We start from the raw sequence: 14,649 nt of genomic DNA, 5'->3' as shown, positions 1-14,649 counted from the left end.
GTTAAATTAATCTAAATAGTTTGTGTTAATTTGTATTTAACATTTTTTAGTGTTAAAATAAAACAATCTATGGCTAAATATATATAACAAAGATAGAATAGTTTTTAATGTTAATTCTAAAATAAATGATTAAAATCCCAGATAACAAGGTAATATTAAATGACGTTTTAATGACGTTTCTAATGTTAGGCAAAATGTATCAAGCTGAAAAGAAACTATGTTAAAAAATAAGCTACATTTTGATGAAAAAAGGGAACCTTTTATTTCATAGTCACTGACTTATTAAACACTCTTTGTAATATTCGTGTTACCTTTTAACATACAATGTTTACTCTGTTAAATTAACACAAAAATTTCTGATTTGTCTCTCTCTCTCTTTCTTCTTCTCTCTCACATCTTTTTTCGTCGAATATCGCAACATAGTAAAGGAATGTTGTTGCAACGTTAAACGTATACAAAAGACATGAGTCTGTTATATCCGATTACAAAAGCATTTCAATGTTCGCTCTCATTAAGTCACGATAAGCAGCCTCGTTGGATACGACGCCCTTTGTCGTATCGACTATTAAAGGGAACTCACGTTCTGCCTCGCAGATCCGGCTCATATTAATTGGCGGAACTTGTCAAAACTTAAATAAAGTAAATGTTAAAGCAGCAAACTTCTTATGCAAATTTAAATGCGTTCTTATTCAATCTAGTGACATTAATTGCGTCGCAGCTTCGATAATTTTCGCGTGAATTGTTGCGGGTGTTGAAATTCAAATAAGTACGATTGCATTCATTATTAACAATAAACTACTAACATAAGCCAATTAATCTTATGTACAATTACAATTCTCGGTCGGCAATTATTTTACGCAATTTTTAATATTGATGTTTTTAGAAGATACATTACACTGAAAACAAAAAACAATTTTGCAGAAGTATCTAAAAATTTAGTAAAATTGTTTTTTCCCGTGAATAAATTAAGAGACAAAACAAATTAAAAATCCATCTGTGATAAGGCTTGATAAAATTTTGGAAAGCACTTAGGTCTGGCACTTAGTCTTTCAAACTTTCAAGTTAACGTATAAAAAATGTCTATTGTTGTATTTCGTTATATTTATATAAATATAAGAAAACGATGTCGCGAAATTTTATCAGTACTATCTGTTTTCAATGAATATTCGAGCGCTAACTCGCTACAAGATTCAAAGTGAGATTAATTGAACTCTCGTTGTTCGTGCCGTTCCAGATACCAAAGCCTCGAGCACTTGAGACTCTATGGTGAATCGCAGACAGATATCATCAGGCGACACTCGCTTTCCGTTAGCGATCCTCTTCCATGATCAAGGTGAACCACTTCTTGATCTAAGATTTCCGCTTCCGTTGCCATTTCCGGTACGGAACGCGCTAGATATTCGATTAACTGTTACCGGATACTCGACGCTTCCACATCAAGGTGTCTGTGAACATCGATTTTCATTTTCATTCGACATGTTATAAGCGACTGAAACAAAATTCGCAGACAAGTTCTCTGTCAATGTCTTTATCGGCTGTATCTGCTGATATCAATCTGACATATTATATAATTAGCAGTTTCTTAACGATGAGATTTGTTTTAGTGATTATCGCTAAATCCGCGATTATTACCATATAAATATATTTACAATATTATTTAGATTTAATGATGGGCATGTAATATGCCGAAAAAAAGAAACTATCGAAATCTGAAAGATAAAACAATCTGAAATGTTATAATGCTGGAATTTAAGAATCGAGACAATGTCTCGAAATAACGTAATACCGAAACAAAACTCAAGAACCGAGACAATGTTCCGAAAAGTTATAATTAAAAAAATCAACATATGATAACATAAAATGTAAATATCTCGAAATATTTTTGAAATTGCGCACAAGTGCCGCGTCATATAGATACAGAGAGTTTCTATTATAGAAGGAGGGGTCAACGTATGTATGGATTATGAAAACCTATATTTACACGTCTTGTCAAAACATTCTTAATTGTGAGGAAATATTACGTTTTTATATTAATTTTATGTCAACGTTATTTTAACAGGCATTGTCCCAATTTTAAGTTTCGGTGTTATGACATTTTGACACTATGGAATTGTCGGGAAGTTGCCTCAGTTCTTAGATTTCAGTATTATGACATTTCGGTACACTGTCTTAGCTTTTCATTTTCCGAGATTACAGTTTTCGGGTCATTGCATTTAACGCGAGTAAACGAGGGTAACACCGAAATCCTGCGGGTATGAACGAACGAAAGGTGAACTGAACAAGTTCCGCGTTTGTAATTTAACATTTAATCGGCCTCGTAACATGTAGGGGGAATATTATTGACGTGCCCTAATGGAATTCGTGGGCTGGCGCGGGATGTTGGAATACCATTAGTAACTCCCAGGAAATTCTTGCCGCATCTATGCTGACGCGGGGAGTTTCGCGGGGCTGGAAGGCAAAACTCTTGCCATCGTTGGCGGGGCCCCAAGTGCAGTTCTCCACCAAATTTACCGCGCAATCTTCTATTTAGTTCCCTTCTGAACTTCGCGGTCGCCGTCTACGAGGCGCACGGGATGGCATGTCACACAATTAACGATTCGCTTAACATGTTAATTTCGCTTGTGACTAAAATGACGGCGAGAGATCTTCGTTCGCGGCACGACGACGTCTCGATTGCCGCCGGATCGGCACGACGATCTCATTTTCTACGCGGCGAATCTGCCGGATATTAAAACCGTTTTATTTCGGAGTCCCGGGACGATCAATTTTATGCGTCACACCGTTCCACGTGAAATTCCACATGTCCGTCGCAGTATCCGCCGCGTGAATGCGCGCGAATCTCATCGAACCTCTTGGATCTCCTCGATGTATTTAAAGTATAACACCCGACGGTTGTGCGTCTCGAGAAGATCCTGTTTTTGTGCGCGCCACGCATTACGACGGCCCATCTCGACTCCCATTTCCATACCGTTGTCGTTTGGAGCCCGTTCTTGCAATCTAATAACTAATCTCGGCGTGCGATGCGGATAGATGCAGGCGCGCATTTGGGAGGCGTAATGGGAAGAGACTTGGCAGCTCTAGATGCAGAAGTGGCGTCGCACCGCCACCAGTAATCAGACAGCAATGTAATCGGATGCATCTGCATAAACGGTGTTCGCATCCCCCTTTACCCCGCCAGTCAGTAAATCTATGATTTAACATTCGACAACTACGTCACACGTCGTCACCTGCAACGAAGAAGAGTCCTATTTGGTGTACGTAGAACATCGAAACTCGTGAGAGTTCAAAAATTAATTCTCAGATAGCACGCCAGATGGACGTTCCAGTTCGGATATTGAGATGTCCAAAAGTAACCGATGGATGCCGAGTGGACGGAGATGATCATTTTTTTATAACTTTGGACGTTTGTTGAGAATATAAAAAAAAGGAATTAAAATGGATTTAAACGGATCTAAAACAGACATAATTTACAGTGTTTTACGAATAGTAAACTATTCGTAAAACACTGTGAATTATTAAAATAAACATTCAGAAATATGTAAGGGACAAGTTTATGAGCAATAATAAATTCAAAATGCAGGATTAATTTATATATTTATTGCGAAATATCCTGCTAAAAATTCTTGTAAAAAGAACGTTTTCATATAAAATTAGACTTATATGGAATCGACACATTTAATTATATGTTCTTATACATATAATCTTATATAAGTTTCTCATACGTGTTCTACAATATTCTGAAATGCCTTAATATAAGATCTTATGAGAATTTAGAATGTATATTATTTTACTTAAATTAGAATTTTATTAACAAGTTTCTTTTAACTCCTGAATGGATTTCATGTACACGGGAATTGAAAATATTAGTAGTATTAGGAATGTCAGTCATTGCGGTAGTTGGGCTGTATGAGTGGGGACCGCAATATATGACACATGCATAAAACCGGATATCCTATAGACATCCAAATATTGGTCATTGATGGATGTCCAAAAGCAGATATATGATGGACGTTTTATGCGTACGTAAAATGGATATAAAACGAATGTCCCTAGGATGTCCTATGCTATCTAAATCGTACAACACGTCACAATACTAAATCTTTTTTTTTTCTAATAAACAATTTTTGATGGATTTTTTGCTTTGAAATTATATTTTGTAGGATATTGTTGCACCTTTTACAGATAAAAGTTTTCGCCGACCTTTCTCTTGACCGATGAGAGAGACTGGCAGATAATTCGAAATAAAAGCGTCTCAAATTTGGCTTAATAAAGCGAGCTTGCGTCGACATGATGATGCGCGAGCATAAAGGGAAGTCGGGGGCGTGGACGCGATGCTTTTAATGTTTCGAGCTTTTAGCGTCGACGAGCTCTCGTCCCTTCGGAGGGACGATCTCTGATGTCGATGCAACTGCATTCACCATCGACTATGTAGTCCGCCATGCGTCGTCGCAGTTGGACCCTGAATTTCGTTAAACTTACATGGTCATAATCATATCATGTACTTTACTCTGGCTACGAAGATGAATTATTTCTTAACCAAGCTGAATCGTACGTTCGATTATGGGCTAACAATTTCAACAATTTAAATGAAAGGAATACATTATCCGAAAGTCCTTTCTCTAAAGTCATACAAGCATATCGAGAAAATAGTTTCTGCTACAAATATGTTTTTGCAATTTTGGAGGGGGAGAAAAAATAAACTCTATTAATAAGCACATTTTCGATGCATGTTGTCGTATGTTCATATTTAATTTTTTTTGTTATTGATATAATTTGTAATAGGATATTAAAAGAGGTCGAGCTCGATTCGCTTGGTGAGAGGACAAATTAAGGCTAAAGGCTAAGTGATAAATGGAGTCACTAATTCCCTTAATACTCTTTTTGGAGTAATAGCTTTAAATCGCGGTTTAGGGTGATCTGAGGCTATTACCCAAACGGTTTACACAGGTGAATCAATCAAATGTCCTGATAAAACGTTTTTACATTTTTTGTAGTAAATAAAATACAAATTTTGTTTATTTGATAGAATTAACGAGTAAAAAGAATAAATTAAAAAAAAAATAGGAAAAGAACCTAATGTTGACATCTATAATAGTTTCGTCATCTTAATCCATCTTAATTTAGCTGCCAGTTGCAGTCGAAAAGTCAATGACGAAAGTTTTAATACACCTTATTACGGATGAGAATTCCATACAAATCCGCTTGTAAGAAGCACGTATAAGATATCGGCTTAGAAACTGGTGGATAGTGTAAGTGACAGCTGTCGCGAGCATACGTAGCTAGATTTAACATTTCGCCGTATCTCTCATACGTTATAATCCTCTCGCAAGTGACTCGACAAAGACAATGATATTGGTATTGTAGTTAACGCATGTTCCTAGGCGTCCCTTGCAATCTGTGCTCCGCAATTCTGACTGGGTAACTGTATGTACATATATGAATAAATTGCGGACCGTTTTCCCTGGCTAAAACACTGAGGGAAGTAATAATTATTTGTTGCAATTCTCCAATTGTTAGCATAATACATGTATTTTTGCCAGGGTTGAGTCATAAATTTCAAGATTACGTCCACACAGATTATTTACGTACTGTTTACATATTATGTTTACACGAATCTTTTCATGCAGACAATACGAGCAATGTAAATTGTTATAAATTGGATAACATAATACAGGAAAAATAATTAAGTTATAAAATTATTAATATTAGCGACTATACTGTATAAAATAAAAAGAATATGATATTAAAATAAAAATGGAATATAATTTTTACTATTTCTGATAAAATTTGAATCTTTTATGATTTACTGATTATCATTTACAAAACATGTAAAGCATTTATATCGTTTATATATAATATAGATTACTTATATTTTATGCATATTAAATGCCCCAATTTAATTTTTGCAACTACTACTTCAATTAAAATTCTCTCAAAGTAAACTCTAAGAAATTATAACTACGGAATTTAATCGTTTATTTAGTCTTCAAAGTTTAACTTATGTGAAAAGATTCTTCTTTTTAATATCTAGAAATTATTGATGCTTCAATTTTCATTAATTAGAAAAATTGGCCTTAAGTTGAGAAAACAATCGTTATACGTACATTCAAATATTGGTTTTGAGACATCCTGTATAAACCACTGTAAATCAATACAAAGCTGCTGGAGAACTAAAGGTATTGCCTACGCTTCCGGATTGGTGTGTTCTCTTACCGACGGATTCTGAAACGAAGATTGGAAATATTTCAGGTTATTCTTAAAATTAGATTTTTATTTTATTCCCTTCATCTCAATCGAGTGATCGAGCTAAGGATTTTAAAATGTGATTGGGCTATGTGACTCATCAAAGTTTGATACGCGGAATTAGTGCGGGAATACTCATCAGGAGATATATATATATATATATTCGCGAAAGGTGGTTATATTTGTAATTTTCTTAAGGACTTCTCTCTCTCTCTCTCTCTCTTTCTCTCTCTCAAAATGCGGTTGATGGATGATTTCGCAGGTTCTTTTTCGGCTGCCCCTCATCCGTCAAATCGGTAAGCTTCTTCAATCTTCTTTCCGTTTTCTACTTCTTCGCACGGGAGTATCTTTCCTATCCATGCTTTTTTTTTCCTTGACAAGAAAAATGCGGGCATAATGGGGCGGAAAATGATAATTTTAGGAAAAACATTGGATGTGCATCAAATACGAGGGGGAAGGCCGCCTTGAATTCATGAATGTGACATCCCCGTTTGACATTTCCCCGACCGACAAGGAGATTCATGTATAAAAACAAATGTCACAGATATAATATGCAGATCTTAAGATTGAATGTTAAGCCAAGGAGAGAGTATCGATTGCCGCCGTTGCCGTGTCGTTTATTGTATCCGTTTAATAAAGAGATCACCTTTCGTTCATCTCTCTTATTATCAGCGAAAGCACTCGGACGCGATTACTGACGATTTCGCACTCATCGTGTCTCAGAAATTGAATTTTTCCCCTTTCGCTCCGCGGCACTGTTTGCACACGAGTCGCGGACACGCATCGGCGAACTGTCCGCGACTCGACTCGAAAATATTTCCCGATCGACGATCTCCATCAACGACAGATTCATGTCTGCGTTTCAGCAATTTTCCGAAAACGCCGTGACAACAGCAGTGACACGGCGAAACTCGCCGCGGAATACGTTTCAAGTGGAGATACTCGAATCCGCGTGTCATCATAACGAAGCCATATGCGAGATCGATGGCGCAACATAAATCCATTTATGCCAACAAAAGCTCGGCAGCTCGATTCGAACATCTATCTCACTGTTGCACACTCGGCTTTTATTCACGCTATACAGCGTAGTCCGGAAAAGGAGAAAATATGTAGCAGAAATATATATATATATATTTTTCGACGAAAGAGACTTGTGGAGTAAGTTTTTCTTAACAGGAATTTTATTGACGACCGCGCATTATAGATCATATTTCTCTCCACTTTCGATTTTTTTTACTTTCGTCATATTGACTCTCGTATTACATTTCACGGCGTCTCGTTTTTAAATTATTTACGTCGTGAAATAAAATCTACCCTTAAACAATAGTTTCTCAATAGTAATATTCTCGTTTCTTCTTCTCTCGATTTTATTCTTCTTTTTGTCTCTCGAAAAAAAGAGGTAAAAATATATTCACTTTTGTTTTTTTAAAGAAATTAAAAATAGAATATTTGTTCGTCCCTCGAAGTATTTATTGATGATCGATACCCTTATTCTTTCGACGTTCTTTACATTCTTGACCTTCTTATTTCGTAAAAGAGTTTTTCAGATGCTAATGAAAATAGAAAACTTGCACTAACGATGAGTTTGAGGGACGTTCTCTGCACAGTATAGAATACGAATCGCCGGAAATTGTTGCCGTTCTTGTACTTGGCGAGCTTCTCGAAGTACTCGTAGTAGTATCAAGTATCGCAACTTCGTTTGCCTTCGAGAATTTCTACAGTCGAGGTCCGAAGTTACGTGCAGTGCAGCATAATTGTGAACGCAGAACTTACACAGCTCGAAAAATGAATACCCGCTACATGATAAATGGACGCTCTCGACTGAAAGTTTTTAATATTCTCTACAGGAGAAACCTTAAAAAAATTGATAATAAACAATTTATATAGATTAATTTAAAGACAGCGAGATACAGACTTCCGACGATTTTCAGATAATGTGAAATCCAATTTTTTTATATTTAATAATAAAAGAAATAAGTGGTAGATTTGATCGGGAAATAATCAAGAGTCCATAGACGTACCACTTAGTTCCTTTTCACGAAGCACGGTTTCACTTTATACGACCCTCTATACCAATGAGGATCGATCTGTGCTAGGGTAGCGAAGGTAACGAAATATCGAGGAGACGAAATTTCGTGTCGAGAAGTACCGAGAACCGTTCGAACCGATGAAATTCCGACGCCATCATCACGGGGCTGAATCGTATAATACGGTTTTCTTGCTATCTGAGGTAGTGAGCCTTGGGAATGCATGGTGAATTAAATTAGCCTGCTTAGTAATGCTTTGAGACTGTCTATTGATCGGATTAATCGTGCATCCTTGCACTTAGAAAAAAAGTCAGAGTGGTGGGACTAGAAAAGGGACAACTATACAAATTTTATATGTAAAATTAATGTACATGAATTAATCAACTGTTTTATGCACCGAGAGAAAAAGAATAGTTGCAACAACCATAATATTACTGTAATTTATAGTTATTTTTAAACCCAAACATTTTTATAATTATTTAATAGTATAAATTATAATTTCTAACTCTCATAATTCCGAGCTCTCGTAAATCTCCGAGCTTTTGTTGGCATAATTATATAATAATAGAGATTTTTTATATAATAAGTTGTACTGTGTAAAATAATCACTACAGGTATATGGTTATTTTTGCTAATATTATAGTAATAATTATTATAAAAATGATATTCTTGACTACAATTATTTTACTATGGAATTATTGTCGTAAATATTACATTTTTTTTTTTCAGTATAATTATTATAACCAAAGTTTTAACTTAAAAGCTATTAACTGTAATTCGCAAGAGAACTTTTTTCTCCAAGTGTGCTTGAGACATATTTAAAATTTGCTAAACGGTTAAAAAAAAATTTCCGTGTCACGAAAAAGGGCAGAAGAAAAGGGACATCGCATATCCCGATATACGGAATATTACTTCTAACTCGTTTTTCGAGGACGGACAGATATTTCCGGGGGAGATGCGCTTCTTATCAACATACGAGCGTGATAAAATGCGATGGCGATAGCATCGGCGTCTTATTCCGACGTCACGGCGACGTAAAATACATGTCAGAATCCGCCGGTATCCCACCTGCAACGTCTCACACGATCCATTTTCGAAAATATCTCGGGCGCTGATCGACATCCGCGAGCGAGGATGTCGATGTCAAATTTTATCGCCTTTACCCATATTTAATTCCAATGACCTAATATACAACGCGACGTGGTAGTTAAATGCGTAGAGTGAAGGATAACAGACGAATAGAATAGCTGCTGCCTGAAAAAGGTCGCGAGGTCGCTTTTTCGTTCCGAATTTTGTGCCGTACGGCGAAAATAGCAGGAGTACTATATCAATTTAGATAATAAACTCTAATGAGAATACATCATATAGCCTACAGCAACATTTGTTCTGGAGTCGTGAGGAATGCACATTTTCTGCACCTGTACACCCTTATTCTGTAGAATGGCAACTCGGACGAGAATAACGCCATATGAACTCCCCGGAAGTTCGTAGCTTTGTTTGACGGAGTCCTTTGTTCTTACCGTTTTATACATTTTCACGGTTTGTGTTCGTATCGTTGAAAAATTATCTGGTGCTGAATCTATTGAATTCTAGGTGATCTTTGTCAAAAGGGCCGCTCGCAAAAGGCTTCGATATGCAGTCGTTGATACATGTCCTCACGTTTCTCGCGCGTTTTTAGAGAAAAATCTTTCTACCTAATGGACACTAAATTAATTAAACAAAGAAACAGATTAATTAAAATTAAAATATATAATAATTACTAGATTTATGTAATATATGTAAAAAATTAAAAATAACTAAAAAATTATTTAACTATTAGAGAAGAAGATATATGACTACTCGTGGTTATAATGGTTGTTCGTAATATCTTCATTAAGCAACGATTTCTAATAGTGATTACTTATGAAATTATTTGTTTTTGCAATTGTACATACAGTGACATTAATACGTTGATATTCGTTATAAGGCATTTTTATTTTTAAATATTTTAAAACTGTTTCAAGATATTTATTTAATTATGTAGATATATATATATATTTATTTATACATTTTTTCAGTCTTTTTTAAATGTTGATGTATTATCACGTGGATATATATACAGTTAAGTGTTCGTTTTTGTTACTTAGCATTTTATTCGTTATACATATTTTGAGTTATATAATGTTAGGGCAATAACATAAAATTTTGCTAATGCACTATTTAAAATGTATAGTGACTATAAATTCTAGTGATAGCATGACTACTGTAACTATTTTTTTCTCTCAAGGTGAAAGTGATTATTCCAATTTTGATTTTATCATTATCATTATAAAAATTTGTCATATCATGACTAAATCTTTATTATAAAAGAGTAACAATAATGATAAAAGCATTACTCGTATAAATACTCATTACTTCTTATCCATGATAAGTACTTATATCAGGAATGCTAGTTTTATAATAATTATTACTATAATATTAGTAATACTAACCATATGTTATATTTTAAAGCTGCATAATTCATAGTACAATTTTTTTATAGTTGTCATCATTATAAATATACGGTTATTATTATAATAGTTACTATAAAAATGATATTCCTGACTACAATTATTTTACTATGCAATTATAGTCGCAAATATCACATATTTTTCTATCAATGTATAATACAAAGGTTTATGTCAATAATTATGTTGCAATATTATATATTTTAATGTTGTGGAAAGATTATAAAAATTTTTTGTAGTAGATTTCAGTAATTGCAGCAATATATTAAAAAACATGGTGAAAAATAATGTCCTACATTTTATCCTTTTAATATCAGGAGTACACGCCACTGCCCTCGAATGGATGCAATAGAGTCCTATTTCTCGTAAATAAAAACCACACATAAAGTAGAATAAAAGATGTAGTATTGAAATAATTTTCTCACCTTTTAATGAAACGATTCCTTTAAAGAGTAAGTTCCCAAAATTGATATTGAAGACAAAAGTAAAAGTTTTCAAACGTTCTATTTTGACAGCAATTAAACTGAAAACTTTACGTGCTCGCGTGAAGTTTTTAGTTTAAAAATTAATTGTTATTGTACAAAAAGTAATGAAACGCCGTAATACCACTTTCTTTTTTCTAATAATAAATAAAATAATTTATCTGATTGTGAGAAATATAAAAAATTTGACTGCTGAGTTACTAATAAATTATTATTAATTTTTTGTATTATTACTGGTAAGCGATAATTATGAATATCAATAAACTAATTTATATGAAACAGAAATGTACAAGTTGACACAAGTTATAATAAACAAATGAGAAAATTAAATAAAAGTTTAATGCAATAAAATAAACTAAAAAGTCGTCTAAGTCGTATTACTACTAAGTTTCAATGAAGAAAAACTTTATTATAAAAGATAAGACAGAGTGTTAAACAGATTATATAATCTTACAATTCTCCAGAAGAACGTTATAAAGAACGCTATAAAGAAGTTTTAATGTCACAGTTGTCACACGAGTGTTTTCAGCTTTGTAAATTGTCAGCGGCATTAAAACATTGTGAAGTATCGACAACATTAAGGTCTGATGGAGCAGTGTCGTTTAAACGGCACTGCAGTTCTGAGCGGCGTTCTAAAGCACATTGAAACGGTCATCGTATCGATTAGGTCGAAGTGGACCAGCTAATTTTCCCAAGTTGGCGCCATTCGGCGCTGTCAGACTCTGTGAATAGAGCGTACATCGTAATAAACGCAACCTTATATAGTATATACGATACGTTGCGAAATGGATGTTATAACGTGAATCGGACATTATACCAACTGAATGTACAGACCTATCTTTGAAAGTGTACATATCCAGCGCGGTACGTCCGCTTAATAGCGCCTATTATCAAAAGTTTAACGAGGCTACTTGCGCGACACTTGCGCCGCGCATTCTCATTAACTTCAACGCTCACCGGGGCAGAATTCTCTATTGCAGAGTGATTATAAAACGCTGGTAGTAAATTTGAATTGTAAGCGAAATATTTCCTGGGGAAAGATTTCTTAACGCGGCGTTAAAACGCCATCTAGACAGCTTTTAATCGGTACTGAGAAAACGTCAAGAATCCCTAAAGTCTCCTTCATCCTCTGTAATTTCTTCGCCTTCTTATTAACGTTCTGCGGACGACGATTATTCCTCTCGCGGACTCGTGGAAAATCTTTGCTTACAAGAAGAATCCGTCTTGAATTGCAGACACTGTTTCCACTCGTTATCGTTCTACCGCGGGATCCACCATGGACAAATTAAAATCTCCTCTATTGGGATTTCTTGCGTATACATTTCAATTTAATTTGTTTTGACAGTCTTTTTAAGCGTTGTATCTTTAGCGATTTGGTGCTTTCATGGCGATAATTACAGTTGGGGGAAGATTGCCAATACCGACGTACCATTTTGTTTTTTAATCATATCACTTAAACAAAAACTAAAAATAAAACTTTAGAAACACAAAGTCTGAAAAAAAACATGTAAAATTAACATAGCGGGCAGCAATTCCTACATTTTTCTTTTTTTCCTTTCACATAAGTTATCTGTATAAAATACAAGTTAATGTACATGTTAGGATTCGTAATAGAAACCTTCGAAACATAAAACATTCTTTGTCGATTATACAAAGCAACGTATAACGCAACAATATAAGATTAGATAGATCTAATGCGGTGTTTGTCATATGATTTTTATTATCAAATTAGTCTACTTTATAGATAGATATGCCAGATCCCCCGATTTCATATCCAAACCGCATTATGAAGCAATATATAAATAAAATAATTTTAGAACCTCACAAGCATGCAAAATTATCTAATATTATCAATAACTGCAGAGTTTAAACAATAATGTAACTCATTATTGTTTAAACTCTGCAATTTGCAAAAGAAAATCGTGTACTAGAAAATTGTTTTACTTTTGCTTTTGAAGAGTTTGTTTTTAGCAAATTTTATATAGAAAAATATATACCCATAAATATGAATCATGGATTTCCATTCTTTTAATTATTTGAATAAACGTGTTTTTATCAGTATAATAAAGTGCAATGTTTAGTTTCTGAGAAATAAGGGCGTGTTGCTTTGAGAGATTATTGCTTTTTCTGTACTAATTACGCATGAATAATTGCGGATTTATTAGGTACTCATTGATTTCCTTCTTTCTAGCGCGATATTTTACACTACATCAAAGAGCTTTCAATTTAAAATCAAAAGTGTGTCTCTTAACTCCCAGGTGTAAAAGATTACTTGTCAACTTTTTCATTGATACACGAAGTTCATTTGAAACTAATCGTCGCATCAAGCGCTTTTACTCTACTAAATGGAAAAAAAAAAGAAAAAGAAAAATCTTTTGTTCAAGAAGAGTGCGGCATTTCTGATTGCGAACGACTTTCAACCGATTCGCCGAGCCGCGAAAAGGAAGGGGGGGGGATTATCTTTCTTCGCGCATCATTAAGTCTTTGGTTAATTATCTGCGACCAAGGGACCGATTTGCGATAGAGTCGCTAAAATAATTTATCGCCGCCTTGCTGTTTATCCGCCTGCTAAAGGCGGATGATTTAATCCTTCCCGGTTGCAACCAACGCGGTTCGGCTCGGCATAACTTCTCAGCCTTCCCGTACAGTGAGTAACGATACTCCTACTATTCTGCCCCTATCTCCCCATCCCGTCCCCCCTTCTCGTCTTGCCTGGTAATGAAGATTAAGATCTCTCGACTTTCTTCTACCGCATATCACTTTCCACGCGAAATTTACCGGAAATTTAACCCTTGCTTCAGGTAGATATAGCTCGATTAAAATAAATTGTGGTAATTCGTTTACATCGCCTTTTGATTATCTTCATTTGTTGTCGCGATCTTTTTTTGTAAAACAGAAAACACCGAGCGAAGTTTATCTATTTTTATCCACTTCGGTCCATTATTGTGTATATACATCTAATTATAGGGAAGAGAAAGGAGATAAATTTTTCCTTCTTATAAAAGGATAAATTGAAAATTTATTATAAATTTCTTTTTATACACTGCAAACCCTAGAATGTAGTTTTTACACACTTAAGTGTGTAAACTCATGTAGTCATTTTTTACGCGTTTGTACGTATTTTTTTACATGGTTTATCTGTGCTTTAATATGTATTTTTACACGTTTATACATTAAATCACACATTTAAATGTTTATATAAAAAATCTCACTACGCTACGGTAAAATTTTGTGTGACCACTATATAAAAAAAAATTTCCCAATTTAATACAAACCACAGGTACACATCTAGCATTACTTAATTTCTGCAATCAGAAAAAACGGTCCACCCACCCATCGTAAACCACCGCCGACATTGCTTCACTTCGAAGATCCTACGGGAACTGACCCCTTGTAATGATCTACAAACAC

General features: G+C 34.6%; 1 protein-coding gene across 3 annotated transcripts in view; it reads left to right on the top strand.

Moving 5' to 3' along the window:
* LOC105832775 (complexin) overlaps positions 1–14,649 on the top strand; it is a 174,850-nt gene that overhangs the window by 23,997 nt on the left and 136,204 nt on the right. The window lies entirely within an intron of this gene.

Source organism: Monomorium pharaonis, chromosome 1 (genome assembly GCF_013373865.1).
Source record: "Monomorium pharaonis isolate MP-MQ-018 chromosome 1, ASM1337386v2, whole genome shotgun sequence".
NCBI lineage: Eukaryota > Metazoa > Arthropoda > Insecta > Hymenoptera > Formicidae > Monomorium > Monomorium pharaonis.
Note: the sequence above shows the minus strand (reverse complement) of the source record. Positions and strands in the feature narration are given on the sequence as shown.